General features: G+C 36.6%; 1 long non-coding RNA gene across 1 annotated transcript in view; it reads left to right on the top strand.

Moving 5' to 3' along the window:
- LOC122441032 overlaps positions 1-16,051 on the top strand; it is a 30,953-nt gene extending 14,902 nt beyond the window's left edge. Inside the window, exons 2-3 of the long non-coding RNA XR_006269178.1 lie at positions 14,740-14,823; positions 15,937-16,051. This is a non-coding gene — a long non-coding RNA (uncharacterized LOC122441032). The remainder of the gene's footprint in view (positions 1-14,739; positions 14,824-15,936) is intronic.
- Positions 16,052-17,885: the final 1,834 nt, after the last annotated feature.

Below are 17,885 nucleotides of genomic sequence, written 5' to 3'. Positions count from 1 at the left end.
ATTTTCCCCAAATCACACAATCACTAAAAGGTTAGGTCTAGAACGCAGGTACGTGAACTTTCAGTCTAGGTTGCCTGCACTACTCTTCAAACCCTTTTTTAAATATCGGAATGAAATTTTAATATTAATATTCTGTTTATTTGAGTAAATGCTCTTAAACTAAAGGTCTCTCATTTATTCTGTGTCTCAATTCACTATTGGGATTTTGAGCTTGTTTTTGCCACCTCTAGTGTGCCATTTTCTCTTTAGACACCTTACCTTACTTAATTTTGGATTGGGATATAATAATCCTAGATGATTATAAGGCACATCAAGGAAAATGGCAGACATAATTTGTTTCAATTAAGAAGAAAATTAAAATCACCAATTTTTTTTTTGCTTACTAAAACTAGTAGACATCAGTCATGAATACATGGTCAATTCCTTTCTTTCCAGATTTTAATCAAATTGCCTTCATGTTTAGCAATTCACACTGATTATTAAGGTGGCCAAAATCAACAGATTAGCTGTATTGGGTTTACCTTTATCTTGAACATATTATATGGATAGATAATTGCAAATTAAAAATTACTCAATAGCTTCTAATAATGTCTGTGGAACGATTATAGTTATTTCCCTGGCAACTAATTTTAGGGTTCCTGTTTCACAATTCTTTAGATCAATTTATGACAGGAAAACAGAGAAGGCAATGGCACCCCACTCCAATACTCTTGCCTGGAAAATCCCGTGGACGGAGGAGACTGGTGGGCTACAGTCGGTGGGGTTGCCAAGGGTCGGATCTGACTGAGCGACTTCACTTTCACTTTTCACTTTTATGCATTGGAGAAAGAAATGGCAACCCACTCCAGTGTTCTTGCCTGGAGAATCCCAGGGATGGGGTCGCACAGAGTCGGACACAACTGAAGTGACTTAGCAGTAGCAGTAGCATGACAGGAAAAAGTATAAAAAATTCTAGATGATTTTGTTCATAAAGTAATGTTTAAATTTTGCAAAGTAAAATTTACTAATTAGGTCATGATATCACATGATACAATATTTGATCCCCCAAAATATATTTAGGTATTTTTGCAAAATTTGTTTCTCTTTTTCCCTCCGTCTCACTCTCTTATAAAAGAGAATTTGAAGGATACTGAAATCTTTCATGTAATTCTCTTTTATGTTATTAAATAATAAATATCTGAACAATTATTAAAGATATAAGAAGCTATTATAGATCCTCTTCTACTTCCCATTTCTTTTTTTAGTTGCTAAAACAGTCCTCCACAGACATTAGTTTTATGATAAATGTAACTAATGCATCACCCACTCTGAATTGCTACCATCAAAATGCAGCTGAAGTGAATCCTTTTTTTTTTCTTGCTTGAGAGTTGGGCATCATGGTCCTTCTCTTCAGAAAAGTGTTATCTGATATTTAATACTTTATAATACATATACATTTTCTAATGAGTTTCATATACAGTATTATACTAAGCCAACAAAGAAGCAAGTTATGGTAAAATAAATGTTTTTTTGTGAATATTTTATAAAGATACTGAATAAGAGAAATTAATGCTGAAATACAGAAAACTGAAAGGAATCCAGAAATATTTAGGTAAAATATCAGTTCAGTTCAGTGCAGTTGCTCAGTCGTGTCTGGCTGTGACTCCATGGACTGCAGGACACCAGGCCTCCCTCTCCATCTCCCAGAGTTTACTCAAACTCATGTCCATTGAGTTGGTGATGCCATCCAAACATCTCATCCTCTGTCGTCCTCTTCTCCTGCCCTCAACTTTCCTAGCATGAGGATCTTTTCCAATGAGTCAGTTCTTTGCACCAGGTATCCAAAGTATTGGCGTTTCAGCTTCAGCATCAGTCCTTCCAATAAATATTCAGCACTGATTTCCTTTAGGATGGACTGGCTGGATCTCCTCGCAGTCCAAGGGACTCTCAAGAGTCTTCTCCAACACCACAGTTCAAAAGCATCAATTTTTTGGTGCTCAGCTTTCTTTATAGTCCAACTCTCACATCCACATATGACTACTGGAAAAACCATAGCTTTGACTAGACGGACTTCTATTGGCAAAGTAATGTCTCTGCTTTTTAATGTGCTGCCTAGGTTGGTCATAACTTTTCTTCCAAAGAGTAAGTCTTTTAATTTCATGGCTGTGGTCACCACCTGCAGTGATTTTGGAGCCCAAGGAAATAAAGTATTCCACTGTTACCATTGTTTACCCATTTATTTGCCATGAAGTGATGGGACCGGGTGCAGTGATCTAACTAAATGCATGAGTACTTTCTAGAGTATATATGGCATTTAGAACTTTTAAATCACTACTCTATTGATTTCTGTAGATACAACCAACATTTATAAAACTGATTTTTAATTGCATTGAAGGAAATATGTCTGTGAAAATGGTAGTGTAAGAAACTCTGAAAATTGTCTCTTTCATAAAATTAGTGAGAAAACTGGTGAAAATTGTTAGAATCAATTTTTTCAAAATTATGAAAATTAACTTAAAGCTTATTTTTGGATTCCATTCTGTTTCCTTGAACTATCTATCCATTCCTGAGCTGGGAGCCTCCCACTTAACCACGGTGGCTCTAGAGTACATTTTGGTACCTAGCATGGCATATCTTGAACTTCCCTAGTGGCTCAGAGGTAAAGAATCTGCATGCAGTAGTGGAGCCACACAAGACACGGTTCGACCCCTGGGTCAGCAAAATCGCCTGGAGAAGGGCACAGCAACCCACTCCAGTATTCTTGCCTGGAAAATCCCGTGGACAGAGAAGCCCGGTGGTCTACAGGCCATAGGGTCGCAAATAATCGGACACCACTGAAGCAACTTAGCACACACACATGGCGTATCTCACCTTATTATTCTTTTCCAAATCTTCTTGAATTTTTATTAGATTACATTAAGTTCACAGTTTATTTTGATGAGAATTAATGCATTTGTGATCTTAGATTTTAATCACTCAGAAGTAATGTATGATTTCACATTTATTTTGGTTTTATACCCTTCTGCAATGATTTATAGTTTTCATCATATAGGTTTGCACAGTTCTTGTTAAATTTATTCTTTTATTTTATATATTGTATTATGGAAAAGGAGATTTATTATTTTATTATAAGTTTCCTATTGCTAATATATGGAAAACTCTAATTTGTTTATTAACTTATATACCTACTATTTATATATTTTATCTTTTTTCCTTGATTTTCTATTTATGGAAACATGTTGTCTGACAATATTTATTTTGATTTTTTTCCTGTCTGATAGTCATATTTCTCATTTCTTTTATTGTGTACATTCTTTTATTGTGTTTTATTGTGTTTATATGCTAGATAAAGCCTCAAGACTGATGTTTGATATTTAGTCAGGCTTCCCAGGTGATATAGCAGTAAAGAATCCACCTCCCAACAAAGGAGACCTAGAGACCCAGCTTGATCCCTGGGTCAGGAAGATCCCCTGAAGGAGGAAATGGCAACCTAGTCTAGTATTTTTGCCTGGAGAATCCTATAAACAAAGAGGTGTGGTGGACTACAGTCCATGGGGTTGCAAAGAGTCAGACGTGTCTCAGTGATGGAGCATGCATGCGTGCAAGAACAGAGAACTAAAAATGTGACTGACTTAAATACATAGTTCATTAGTGACAGAACTTCTACTGTAACCTCCCTTTGACAGGCTTTCAAGCTCTTTGTTATTATAGCCTGTTTTTCTTTATGAGACACCCAGTGAGTCCACTGCATAGACTCAGTTTGCTCTGTTAAAATATCGTTATTTAATTTTCACTGCGCCCGATGCACATATTCACAAAGCAGAAGCCTCACTCTCCACCACCAAAGGAGGTGTTCCTCAGGGATAAAAAAAAGAATAAATCTATAATAGAACATTTTTCAGTCTGGCCTGGTAGTCAGACACTTTATTTATTACATGTATAAGACTATATAACTTGTTTTTGGTTCATAGTTATTCATATAATCTAAAAGCATAAGACTAAATATTTTTCTCTAGCTGATTTTCAGTTTGAAACTTAAATTTGTATTAACTTGATGCCATTAGTATAGTTTTTCTGGGAACCTGGATTGGCCAATATGACATCACCCTTATTTTCAAGAAAGCAGGTGATTTGACTATAAGTCCTTTTTTTGAAGATGTGTCCAGTGATTTGTGAAGCTCCAAAGACAATATTTTGCCTGTACCTGTATGAATGTTTTGTCAGAATCAATTATGAAATATGCAATTATATGGATCTTACTAATTAATGTAAAACCCAGTGGAACTGCCAGAGAGTTGAGCAAGTTCTCTCTAGTGCAGGTAGACAATTGCTCTGATGCGTCAGGTTTCATTAAACTAATGATGTTGGTCACATGAAGGATCTTAGGTAAATTTGGGTGATATTGTCACATCACGGACCGTGATTCAAACACTGTTCCTTGTCACCAGACACATTTCATTGTGTCAGAGACCATGTGCTCCAAGATACTCAGCAGTTTCTTTCAGTACTATTGTGCATTCTAATGAGTTTCTGCAGTCAAGATAGCTACATTGCATTCAATTAGGCATCTTTATGGAAAGGTTTTACTTTAGTGATCATGATTCACCAGTGTGAACAAAATCTAAGAAAAATAACTGTAGTCTACCTGTTCCCCATATCAAAGACCATGCTGTTACCCATTAGGATAGAGTTGAGAATCACAAACAAAAGAGTGATGAACATAAATCTTTCCGTTTCTCTTCATGTGTACCATTTTCTAATCAATTAAGACCCGAAGAATTGTGATACCGTCCCACTAGACTCTAAGACTCTAAGTTCCTTGGGAGTAGAGATATTTTTTTAAGTATGCTCTTCTTCACTCTGTCACCATGACTCAACCTATAGTCTGTTTAATAAGAAGCAGGCCCTCATATGACACAACCAGCAGAAAAACCAGCAGACAATAAATAAAGCCAGAGTGTTAAGCTAGGATAGAATCCCCAGACCATGTCTTTATAGAAACTATAGTATAGTGATACTATTAAGTAGGAAAGAAATACTTCTTTCTCAGCACTTTCCACTATTCGTGTACATAATCAAAATGACATTTATGTAGCTTTCTACATAACCTAAACCTGGATAAACTGTTAAGAATAGGTTCTCATTATAATACCATAGTGATAAACAGATGCTCTTTTATGAGTGGTATATTTAATGAGTAAGTATTATTTGGTACCACTTTATGAATTTTTACTTCCAGGCTATATACTTTTTTCAAAATATATATCATTAAAATTTATGATTGCAACAGCCAGCTACAACTAGGCTAATTTTTGTTACAATGCCATAAAATTTGGTAAAGTTTTGCTGCCTATAACAAATATAGTGAACGATCAAAATGAAAAGCTTCTTTTCAATTTGTTAGGCACTATGACAAAACACTGATTTCTTAGCATATATATTTTATTTATATTTTAGCATTACGTTGAGTAAAATAAGGAGAGTCATTTGTTTATCCCACACCCTCAGGAACCCACCAGGAGGCAGATCATGGATTAGCTTTCTCCCTTAAGCACCTCATAGTGGTACAATTCCTTCTCCACGCCTGCTCTCCCCAGGCAGAAACATGTAGTATTTGAAGCTGTCACCAATCTGAAATCATCACTAATTACTCATCTATTTACTTTTATAGATAGCATTTTTCAAGGTAAAGAAGGTTAATTTTAGTTTTCAGAATCTAGGTCTGTTTTTGTTCATTATTTTTTCCCTCTTATCCAGCACAGTACAGGCATACAGAGGACCCTCAATTAATATTTGTGGAATGAATAAGGTAATGAATAGAGGCATGTTGGATAAAGACTCTGTAAAATAGCACAATTTCCTGGCTCTTCAGCTCAAAGTTTGAGCAGGACTGTAAGTGGTACAAAAGCATTGCTGCCAGCACTGAATATTAGAATTTCTCTCAGCCGCTGTGTCTTTCTTAGCATTATTACCTGATAACCCTAATGATTTTCTCTGGGAGGACATCTTTCAGCATCATTGGATCATACTCTGTAAAGTCCAAAGATTGTCATCGATTAGTCTAATTATTATCTATTAAAAGCATTATGTCAGCTAGACCTGTGAAGGGAAGTCCTGCCCTGCTTTTATTCACACCAGGTTAATAATCATGGTACATTATTCAATACTAAGTGGACTTTTTTAGGTTCCTCCAAAATTATTACCCACTGAAGACTTATTGATAACTATTCAGCACACATCAGCTATCAGAATAAATATTGACTGATGCAAGTTTAAATATTATAGAAGGATTTCAAGGGCTTTTATTACAACTGTACAATAGATCTCTCTTAAATGTTCTGAGTGGTGGGGGGATAAACTGGGAGCTTCAGAGCAACATATATATATATCCTGCTGTATCAAAAACAGATACATGAGAGAAAGTCAGTCAGTCGTGTCTGACTGTGACCCCATGGACTATACAGTCCATGGACTTCTCCAGGCCAGAATACTGGAGTGAGTAGCCTTTCCTTTCTCCAGGAGATCTTCCCAACCCAGGGATCAAACCCGGGTCTCCCGCGTTGCAGGTGGATTCTTTGTCAGCTGAGCCACAAGAGAAGCCTAAGAATACTGGAGTGGGTAGCCTATATCTTCTCCAGGGGATCTTCCTGACCCAGGAATTGAACCAGGGTCTGCTACAGGGTAGGCAGATTCTTTACCAACTGAGCTATCAGCGGAGCCCTTACACTAATAAGGACCTACTTAGAGCACAAGGAACTCAATACTCTGCAGTGGCCGGTATGGGAAAAGAATCTAAGAAAGAGTGGATGTACGTATACGACAACTGATTCACTTTACTGTATGCCTGAAACTAACATGACATTGTGAATCAGCTATTCTCCAATATTTTTTTTTTTTAAACTCATGTCATTTGTTTCTTGGGTCTGAGGGAGAATTCACTTTTGTTGCCTAATTCCAGTATCCCAAACATCATTATTTCACGAATATTGTCTGGTTTTCGCTACTGTTAAAAAACAGAAGAATCAATTTTCAATTCATCTTTGTTAGAGAAATATTTCCAAAGAGTCAATCTAGAACTGTAGAGCACAACTAAGAGAAACCATCATCTCTTTATTTCTTGGCTCATACTAATTTATTTTTATTTTTAAAATCTTCATGTCCAAATCTTTGGAATCTAGCTAAAGAAAGAATGAATATGTGAGAATGAACAACTCACGGCTTTATAGCAAAGAAGATAGAAAAACTGAATTTGACATATCACTGAGTGACTATGTTAGACATACTAATCATCACCACCATGATCTGAGATAGCAACAAAAGTTTAAATTATACCCAATATCCTCTGTTTATAAAATTGGAAATGTGAGATTATAAAATCTCCCTTTAAAGATTTTTATAGTCAAGTGACTAGATAAAGGCTTGTTTAGTTTTATTTTTTATCATGAGAGTGTATTTGAAGCATTTTTCTACACAGACCAACAGTCTGTGGTGATGTAGGGTGAATAGACAGAGTTAAGCCTGGTTTTTGAGGCAGAAGCTACCTCTCTATCTGCATTTTGTGAATCAGGTATTTCCCTTTGGTCTGTCACTAACATACACAGGAAGACTTCAGGAGTTTATATGTTACTTATCATTCTGGGATCTTAGTATTTAACCAGGGCTTTTATTTTTATTTTTTTAACCAGGGCTTTTAAACACAGAGACCCAGGGTGCGCTGTACAATGTATTCCTTCAGAAAATAAATAAGTAAACTTGTCCAAAATAAATGTGGTGCTGTGATTACTTACACCTCAATCAGTACACACCAGAATCTCTTTTCTAATGTCCAATAATTGAATAGTTAAATTACTTTCTCTGGAGCCACACATTCATTTTGGGGAATATTACAGTTACCTCTCAGATTGTTCAAAGACTATAATAATAAAAAGTGAAAACAATTTGTAGTCCTCATTAAAAAGAAAAAAAAGAGCACTCTAGAAACAACCTGGGAGGTACAGGTACAAACAACATAAATAATCGTACTTCTCTGTTTTTCATCCTAATTTGACAGTCAAAAGTTTTTCAGTCTTTTCCATCACTGCAGTTCAGAACAGGGTATGAGGAACAAAAGTTCACTTAAAGTGTTTTACCAGCCCAACAGAAGTAGGCTTTTGTTCTGTGAGGTTAAGTTGAGATTAAAAGATTAGTCATCTGAGTCTAACTTAGATCAAATAGAAAATTGAGCAACATTATCCTACCCAAGAGATTCTTCTGTGACTGCCATGAAATCACCCTGAAATGGATGTGTACTAATTTACTTCACTATTAGAAGGGAACATGAAATATGCAAAGGGTGTCACTGCAATGTCACTTTTCACCCAGTTTTAGTTGCTGAAATAAGTATACCTGCTTCATCAGAATTTTAAGATATTGTTTAATCTTCATAAGAATCACCTTATATAGTGAAATTATTTTAAGTAATGAGACAACCTGTCACTTAATCCAGGGGTGTCATAGAAGAAAAACAACAACAGTAAACAACTCTTCCTAGAGTGGAAGGGAGATTCATTAATTAGAAAAGAAAATTAATGAGATTATCTAGCTAAGGCCCTAGTGAGATTTCCAGAGGGTAGATTCAATGCTTAAATATACTGTCTTGTTCCAGAAGAATTGTAGGCAAATTAGGTACCAAAAGAAATAATTCAAATGTAATATTAAACAATACACTTTTTTATGAATCTGAGAATATACACACCCAGAACTGTTAACTATAATAGTGATAGTTGTTTGAATCTGGAATTAAATTATGCCAGTTGCTAACATTTCTCATCTCTCAAAAGATTTGTGGCAACACATATTGGGGCCATTTTTTTCTCCCTTTGAAATTGCTTTTATGCTCAGCCAGAGGATAAATGAGGCTGAAAATGAATTCACATGGCATTTTAACCAATAGTCAGTAATTTCTGTCCTGCAAGCAAGAAGCAGCCCAATGCACTTAGGAATGATTTCCCCCAAAGCCACTCTGTTAGCTGCCCCTCGGAATGGAATCAATCCATTGCCTTTTCAGACCTTTTCATCAAATGAAATTCCTATTTTTATTAAGGTACCAGTATCTAAGCTGTATTTTATTCATCATAGAGGCTACTTGCCTTTCATTTTGGCAGATATGCATCTGAAGCCCTTCTACTATTTGGGTATCTCTCCACTTTGTGCATTTCACTAATTAGCAAAGCTCCCAGTTAACGTGATATGGTTTTTGTCACCGCCTTTTACTGAATGTGGGCGTCCCAGGTGGTGCTAGTGGTAAAGAATCCACCTGCCAATGCAGGAGACTCAAGAGACATGGGCTGGATTCCCGGGTCGGGAAGGTCCCCTGGAGTAGGAAATGGCACCCCACTCCAGTATTCTTTCTGGAAAACTCCAAGGGCAGAGGAGTCTGACAGACTACAATCCAGAGGGCCTCAAAGAGTCAGACACAACTGAGCACTTTATAGAATGCCCTCACTCCAAACTGGTTCTCTAATTAAGGATAACAGTATCTTCTACAAATAACCTTCTTGTCTCCTTCCAGACCAGTCTTGTGAAAAGGACTTGACCTTTACGAGCAGACAAACCCAGGTTCTGACCTCATCTTGCCAAGTTCTCTAAGTTACATTGTTAGACTCTAATCAACCCTAGGCTAAGTTTTCTCCTTGTAAAGCTGGGGGAAAAAAAGTCAAAGTGAAAGTCACTCAGTTGTGTCCTACTCTTTGTGACCCCACGGGCTATACAGTCCATGGAATTCCCCAGGCCAGAATACTGGAGTGGGTAGCCCTTTCCTTCTCCAGGGGATCTTCCCAACCCAGGGATCAAAACCAGGTCTCCCGTATCCCAGGCAGATTCTTTACCAGCTGAGCCTCCAGGATTGGTATGCAAATCAGATGAGTTAACATTTGTAAAACAGCTAGCCTATGTCAGGATAATTTATTAGTATATTACTTGCTATTTTGTTTTTATTGCAATTAAAGAATTAAATTTCTATTTTTATTTTTCTAAATTAAACTTTGGATTTTTCCCCTCTCTACTTCTGTGATATTAGCCTGGTCTTTGTGTTTTCTTATCTCAGAGGATTAATTCAGGCTAAGTTATCTGGAATCAACTATTCTTCAATTTAAAAATTAATTAGTTATTTTAAAAAAGAAACTACCTGAAAATATTACTGGTATTGTAAAAATGTGAAACAACAAGGTCCTATAAAATTGTTTACAGTTGTTATTAGAGTATTAATTATTGTAATACACAGTTTTTTTCTAGTCCCAGTTAACAGGCAGATCACATATAGATGTCATATAATTAAAGCAAACTTCATTAGCAATCATATTTCCACATATATATTTTTATACATACATTCTATATATATGTATAACATCTCTAAGGAACTCAAAGGACATTTTAGACCTTGGAATTAATTCTCACAACATAGTCCTTTGAATTGATGCCATGATGATTTTTATCTTTACTGTTCCTCTAACTAAATGAGAGGACTGGTCAGGTGTATTCTTGGAAATGGAAAGAAAATATGCTTTCCTCCTTCCCCTTTTCAGAGAACTCTTGATCCATATTTTTCTTGAAGAACATGGAGTTGGAGAAGGCCCTTGCTTCTTTCGGCCTATAATTCACCTGTGAACTGGGGCTTCCCTGGTGGTTCAGATGGTAAAGAATCTGCCTGAAATACAAGCAACCTGGGATCAATCCCTGGGTCAGGAAAATCCCTTTCAGAAGGGATTGGCTATCCACTCCAGTATTCTTGCTGGGAGAATGCCATGGACAGAGGAGCCTGGTGGGCTTACAATTCATGGGATTGCAAAGAGTTGGGTACGACTGAATGCCTAACATGTTCACTTTCACCGGTGAACTGACAAGGACCAACTTGGACAAACCTCTTCCAAATTTATTCTCATTAAAACCTGTTGGTCCAGTCACTAAACTCACTTTTTTTTTTGCTTTCTTTTTTCACCTGGCACTTCAGTCAAAAATTGCCAAAGGAGACTAAGGAATTCAAGATTTTACCTTACTGAAAATTGAAGTGAAGTGAAAATGGCTCAGTCATGTTCAACTCTTTGTGACCCCATGGACTGTATAGTTCATGGAATTCTCCAGGCCAGAATTCTGGAGTGGGTAGTCTTTCCCTTCTCCAGGAGATCTTCCCAACCCAGGGATCAAACCCAAGTCTCCTGCATTGAGGGCAGATTCTTTACCAGCTGAGCCACAAGGGAAGCCAGAGAATGCTGGAGTGGGTAGCCTTCCCTTCTCCAGGGCATCTTCCCAACCCAGGAATTAAACCTGGGTCTCCTGCGTTGCAGGCAGATTCTTTACCAACTGAGCTATGAGGGAAGCCTTCATCATAATTCGTCCCTATACCCTTGTACACTGCTTAGAATCAGTGGTCTATATTCTAAGCAACAGCTCTTGAGGTCTTTACAGCATGATTCTTCTCTTTAACTCCCGTGACATGATCTTTTAAATTTTTCATGTCTTTCTGTAATGCCTTCTATCTATGGCTAAGTCACCATCTCTTTGTGGATAAAGCTTACCTTGTTCTACTCTCTTACAAGGAAGAAACTTCTGTAATTATCGCCGCCCCCCATCTACAGTTTAAATTTTCTTCTTAACAGCTTTTCCTTATTTTCATCTAAATTTTGACCCTCAGATCCTCCTCTCCTTTATCTTCTCTTGATGTTTCCTTGGGATGGTTGGCCTAATATTTCACAGTTTTTCACGCTCACTGACTAACACCTTATGTGCTAGGTAAGGCTCGGCCTCTCCCTAAACATGCTATCACTTTGGTTTTGAATCTTTACACCTTTGCTCAAACGTTTCCCCAATGAGTATGTCTTCTGCCTCTCTTTGTGCCAACCCAATCATGATTTACTTTCTCTTTGTTTTTCTCTGTTTCCTTTTTTTAAAAATTCTGTTTGAAATGCACTTCCATCAGTGTGGTCTTTGAGATCTTTCCTGCTAGAGTCAGGAGGGATCATCTCATCTCATGAGATTTTATATTTACTGAGCACATACTGCATATCAATTATTTTGGTAGACACGTTACACATATCATCACATTTAACTTTCATTAAAACCCGAAATTAGTGGATCTCAGTCCTTTCAAATCCAATGCCCTGTTTCACAAGTGTTATATAATGATCTCTTTACTGTCCCAATACAGAATTCAGAATAAAAAGCCATATGCTTATGCACCTAATTGTAAAATTTTAATATAAAATATAATTTTATCTTGCTAAAAGATAAATAAAAAATAAATGCAATTATGTATATTTTAATATGTAAGTTTTTAGGCACAATCACAATAGATGGCTTAATGAAGTAGTTGGATTCTTTCACCTATTTATAATCAAGAAAGATTTGATTTTAGAGAAACAAAAATCAGAAACCTTTTGTACATAAATTATTGGAAAATCAAAACAGAGATATTATTAGATGCTAACACAAAAGTAAGTATTAGGATATATGTTCACAGACAGAAAATTAGTTAAGATATGTTAGAAAACAGAAAGATGAGAAATAATTTTAACTGAATAAGGGATAAACAGCAAGACAAATTACAAGCTGATCTGGAGAAAATTAGAAAATATCACTCAGTCTTGCCAAATTTCATTGAAAATTTGCCATTTAATTTTGGTATTTTTTTATTTTTTACTTCATTCAGAAAATAAAAATCTTGACATAAGAGTCATATTTTTATTTATGGGCAGTACTAATAAAACAAAATTTGGAGTATTCTAACAATTGTTGAATTTTTCATGCTACTTAACACTTTCAAACAAGGATACAAATGTATATATCCTATACTATCTCTCTCCTACGGATTCAAAAGGCATGAATACGAAAATACGTGGTTTTGGCAGCTCAAATACTAATTTGCCTTTGGGAATGTTATTTCTGAAGTGATGAACCATTCCTGGTAAAGTTAAGATAAACTACAGCCCTTCCTTGATTTGCATATTAAAAATGGAAAATTTAACATAAACCAAATTCATGCAAAAAATCTTGGTGTATAGTTATAAAAGAAGCCCGGATTCATATAATTATAAATGACCTTTAAACTATATTTCCATTTGGACACTCAAAAATCTGTAGAGATGCAGAATTTTCTCAGCATTGAAGTCATTGGTGTCACTGTCCCTCCTCTCAAATGCTAGCAGTGTCTCCAACCACTGAAGCAATCATTGCTAATATTTGCAGTGTCCAGGTTTTGTTTTCCAACTAGAATATAAATTTAGAGCCATGCTAGTTTGCAATTATCTTTATATGCCCTAAGAGCATCTACCATAATATCTTGCATATAAAGGGGACATAAATAATACTTTTTCAATTAATTAATTTAGAACTCAGTTGATCTCTTCACTAAATAGCTTTGTACACATTGGAAAAGAAAATATAAGTCAAACAGTATACTTAATGATATAATCCTATTTCAGATGTTAGACCCCTAGACCTATCTAAATGTATCAGCCAACAGATCTTGCTAACTCTCAGCAAATAGTACAAAGTGTGAGACCTCAAGGATATTTCAAAAAAAGATTATCTTTTCTCCAGAGAGTTTGATAAAATGGAAATGTGTTCAAATACATCTTACCAATCCCAAGAAAGCATCATATCTGCCAAGCATTCCAGTCAACTGGGACCTTTCTTGATCTAATGGTGTGTATTTTTCTGTTGCTCACAAATGTTTGAGAGTTCCCCTCCCATTTTGCTCCTGGGTTAGAAATCCAGTGAAATGAATTCTTAGATGATTTTATTTTCTGTAATTCAAGACTACAGATATTAAAGAAGATCTATACAGATGCCCTGTCTGTTTTACTAGAAGTTACTCCAAGAGCTTTCTAGGCTGGCAGTGGGGCATCACGTAAGAATAGTACAAACAGAACTGGGAGAGAACTACTCCACGGCTAATGAATGGAGGCAGGAACTCTTCTTGTTCTTGCAGACAGAAATGAGTGATCTTCGATCTACTAGACTCTGGTGTTGCTCAGACATTGGCAACAACACCATCACAGATTTTCCCCTGAGGCTCTTGCGGTAAGTGTAGCTTAGTTTAGTGTCCAGTGTGGGTTGGAACATGTTAAACAGACTCATGTACATTTTTTTTTTTGTTTCAGAATTTGACCAAATAAATATCACTTGACTGTTCCCCCTTCCCACTAAATACTCTAGCATTAAGTCACCGACCTATAATTGTGTGCACGATGACTAACATTTTCTTTCTACGCTTTTTCCCAAAGTTCCCATCACAGACTCCACAAAGCATATCCTGTCAAAACCAGTGGTTAAGCATTTGTGGTGGTTTTCATTTGAAATGTACAGAAGATTTATAGGTTTTCATTAATGCTAATGGTTCATCTGAGTGGAAAGTGTTTTCAATCAAGTGCCTTTGAATGGGTTTTCCAGATCTCGCTCAAATACAGCTGGTTTCAAGGCAGAGTAACTCAAAGGCTATTTCTGCCAAAAGTATATATGTTTCACACAACTTAAGGTGAGGCTCTTGAAGTACTGACGCATTTTACGAAAACCAGATCTATTATTTATTTTGCTTTTGTACATGTGGTAATTGGCAGACTAAAAATGATGGAGAATTACTCAATCATCTTTCTCCCTTCTGCCTTGGCACTCACTACAGTAGCTAATGAATGGGATGGTGAGAGTTTATCTGTTATCTTGCAGCTACTGGGGCTTCTTGGCATTAGTTTCATAGATACCTAATTGCTGTTGCTATTTTGCCTCCAGGGCCAAATAGGTTCTCAGCAGTTCATCCAGAAACAGTGTTAATCCAATGGAGCACATTTATGGCAGTTGGATCAGTTCTGCTTGGTAAGTTATAAATTCATTTTTATTTCTGGATATGATGTCAGATACTAATGTACGTGATGCTAAAGGTTAGAAAGCATGATCATAAGAATACCTAATATATTTTTAGTTTTCATCAGAATATCATATGCCCTGTTTGTAGCTGATGTAAGCTGAGCTTTTAAATTTGCAAGTTCAAAAATACATACTCAAGCTATATTAAGCACAGAGAAAACATACTGGCTTACATAAAATAAACATTCAAAAGTAGAACTGACTTTATGCATGGATGAATCTAGAGGCTTGAATGACATCACTAGTGCAAGTTTTTCACTTCTTGGCTTTGCCTTGCTCTGTCTTACGTCTACTATTAAGGAAGCTCCTTTTTGGGTAGTGGTATGTACGCCAGCAGTTTAGGCTTATGTCTCTACAGTTCAAATCCAGAAACAAAATAGCAATAACATAAAGAAAGAAAGAGAAGGAAGGAAAGAAAGAGAGAGGGGCGAAGGGAGGGATGGTAGGAGGAAAATGTTCCCCTTGAGTAATCTTAGAAAAGATTCAAATACTGTGTGTTCCTGGCTCTTAGTAGCTCATCTATTCTTCCCTGACCCAATCACTGTTACCAGAGGCATGGATTCTCTGATTGGTCACCTACAAATCCCACGTCCACTACTAGATTAAGGATGGTGTTGATACTATCAAAACTACTAGGTCTAAGATTGGTGCAGGTTAGTCCTTAAGGAAAATCAAGGTGATTTACCTGCAAGGATGAATGAATGAATATTGCCACTCTTACCCCAAGCACCTATCTCATCAGAGGAACCAAGAGGCTTTCAACATATAGTTTTGAAACTTCTCATGGTGTCTGAGAGAGTCAGCCTGAAGCAATATATTGGGCCTACTTTTTTTCTACATCAAAAATCTTACACGTTAACTTATATTAATTGATCAAGGGTTTATGATTCTCATAGAAAATGAAAATTTATTCTCTAAAAAATGTAGGCAACCAATAGCATTTCCCTGGCAATAGTAATTCAGAGATAGGAGAGGATATTTTAAATCCAAATGGTTTGAATCTAACAATTATAGATTATTTTTTCCTTCATTAAAAATTCATAACTTTTCCTCTCATCCTAGGGGTTTTATTTTGGACACCATATTGCTTCAGACTATATATGCCATCTGAGCTCAAGATGGACAGTATTTTCAACTCTGCTGGAAGTCACAGTTGTCAAGAAAAGATTTCAAACTGGCAGGTCAATTAAAAGCACGGAACCCCTGCTTCTAGGCAAATTTCCATACTGACCCAGAACAGTGTATCAATGGTCTTTTCTCCTGGCAAGACAGATGAACTTATTAAGTTTACATTTTATTTTCAGAAAAAAAAGAGTATCAAAGAATTTTACAGTTAATTTTCAGAATGTAATTGTGTCTTCATAGATCATGGAAGTATGAAGATTTTTAAACTGGATTCAATCCTTAAATTTAATAATGATTATTCAGAAGTGTCAATAGTTATTTACACGTAAAGGAATTTTTAAAATCATTTGTAAATGAGAAATCGAGCTCATACTTATTCAATAACAAGTGGGTAAGAAGATCAGCAACCCTGTTTAACACGTTGAGAATAGTCATTTCAACTTTCTCTGACTCAACCAGGGAGTCAATCAGCGTGTATTTAAGTAGGAGTCACATATCCCCAGCCTACATGTATCTTTAGCCCAGGGCTTTGCTGTGCTCTCTAGTTCACATTAGCAAAATCCAATATATTTGGGGAAGAAAGTGGTACAGTTTCCTTCTTCACAATTCTGGTAGGCAATCTAAAAGAATACATTCTAAAAATATGTATTATGGTCCATCTCTTTCTAAGCAATTACTTATGGACATGTCAAGTAAATTTTTAAGTTAAATTTTAAAGCAACAGGAATGCAAAAAAATTTTTTTTTCCAAAGGACCCCATAGTGAACTGTTAGGTTAAACAAAGAGTCTTTTCATAATATATCTTTCAGTTTGCTTATTTTATTTATATGGAACAGAAACTCGTATGAAATACCACTTGTAAGGGGTGGGTGGCCATGAAAGAACATACAGAGAGCAACAACAGCAACAGGGATCTCAGAATGAGAAGTGGAATCGCTCTCACGGAAACTGAAACTGAAAGCCTTCAGGATTGGGGATCCTTAAAATGTGGCCCCTTGTGTGTCCCCTTCTCCCATGTTTTTGCGTCTCTTCTCTTGTACATTCTGATCTCCTCTCATTAAGGCCAGGCGTCCCTCTCTAACCTTACGAGTTCTCTGTCTCATGGCTTCTTGTCACTCTTGACTTTGATGTCTGCGGGAACTCCCGGCTCCATCTCTAGCTCATTTGCACTCTTAGGCGTCTCAGCTCCAGCAGTAAACAGTGTATATGAACAGACGAGGGGAGCATCTGACTGGCTCTCCTCATTTTTCATACCTGCGCAGTTGCTCCTTTAGGACAAGAGGCCCATGCATAGGGCATGTTTTTGGTATAGAACAACTCATTACAAGTTATCCTTTCAGCACCTTCTGAGTGTGGGACAGATGACTTCACTGGGGTAGAGGGGAACTCTGTGTGGCAGACTTTCTGAGGCTTGGCTTATCCAGTGAAATGTTTATTAATTCTCTCGGGTTTGTTTTCATTTTTCATGAAATATGAATTTTAAGTGTGTGTATGTGTGTGTTGACAACTGTGGTTCCTCTGAAGCTCCTGCTGCCCTTCACCCATGTGAAAGAAGCTGACCGCATGATTCAAATGGCATTGCCTACATTGCCTGAGATAGACCGATTCCTGATCATTCAGCCCCATCCTTCCCTTGTTAGCTGTAATTAGTTATCGTGACCCAAGGCATTCATTATTTCAGCTTTGGGGTGTGGGGAAACATCCTGGTTGAATCACTCAAAATAAAGCTTAAGACTATTGTATGATCTTCAGGAGAGGTGAGTTTCTTACTAATCCTGCTTAATATAATGATAAAGCCTGTGGTTTCTGAAACTTGATCACAAATCACTTACCATGAAATGATTATCTTATAATGGAACACATACGACTTAAGGCAAAAAGAAAAC

The sequence above is a fragment of the Cervus canadensis genome, chromosome 4, assembly GCF_019320065.1.
Source record: "Cervus canadensis isolate Bull #8, Minnesota chromosome 4, ASM1932006v1, whole genome shotgun sequence".
Lineage (NCBI taxonomy): Eukaryota > Metazoa > Chordata > Mammalia > Artiodactyla > Cervidae > Cervus > Cervus canadensis.
This window is presented reverse-complemented; position numbering and strand designations above follow the sequence as displayed.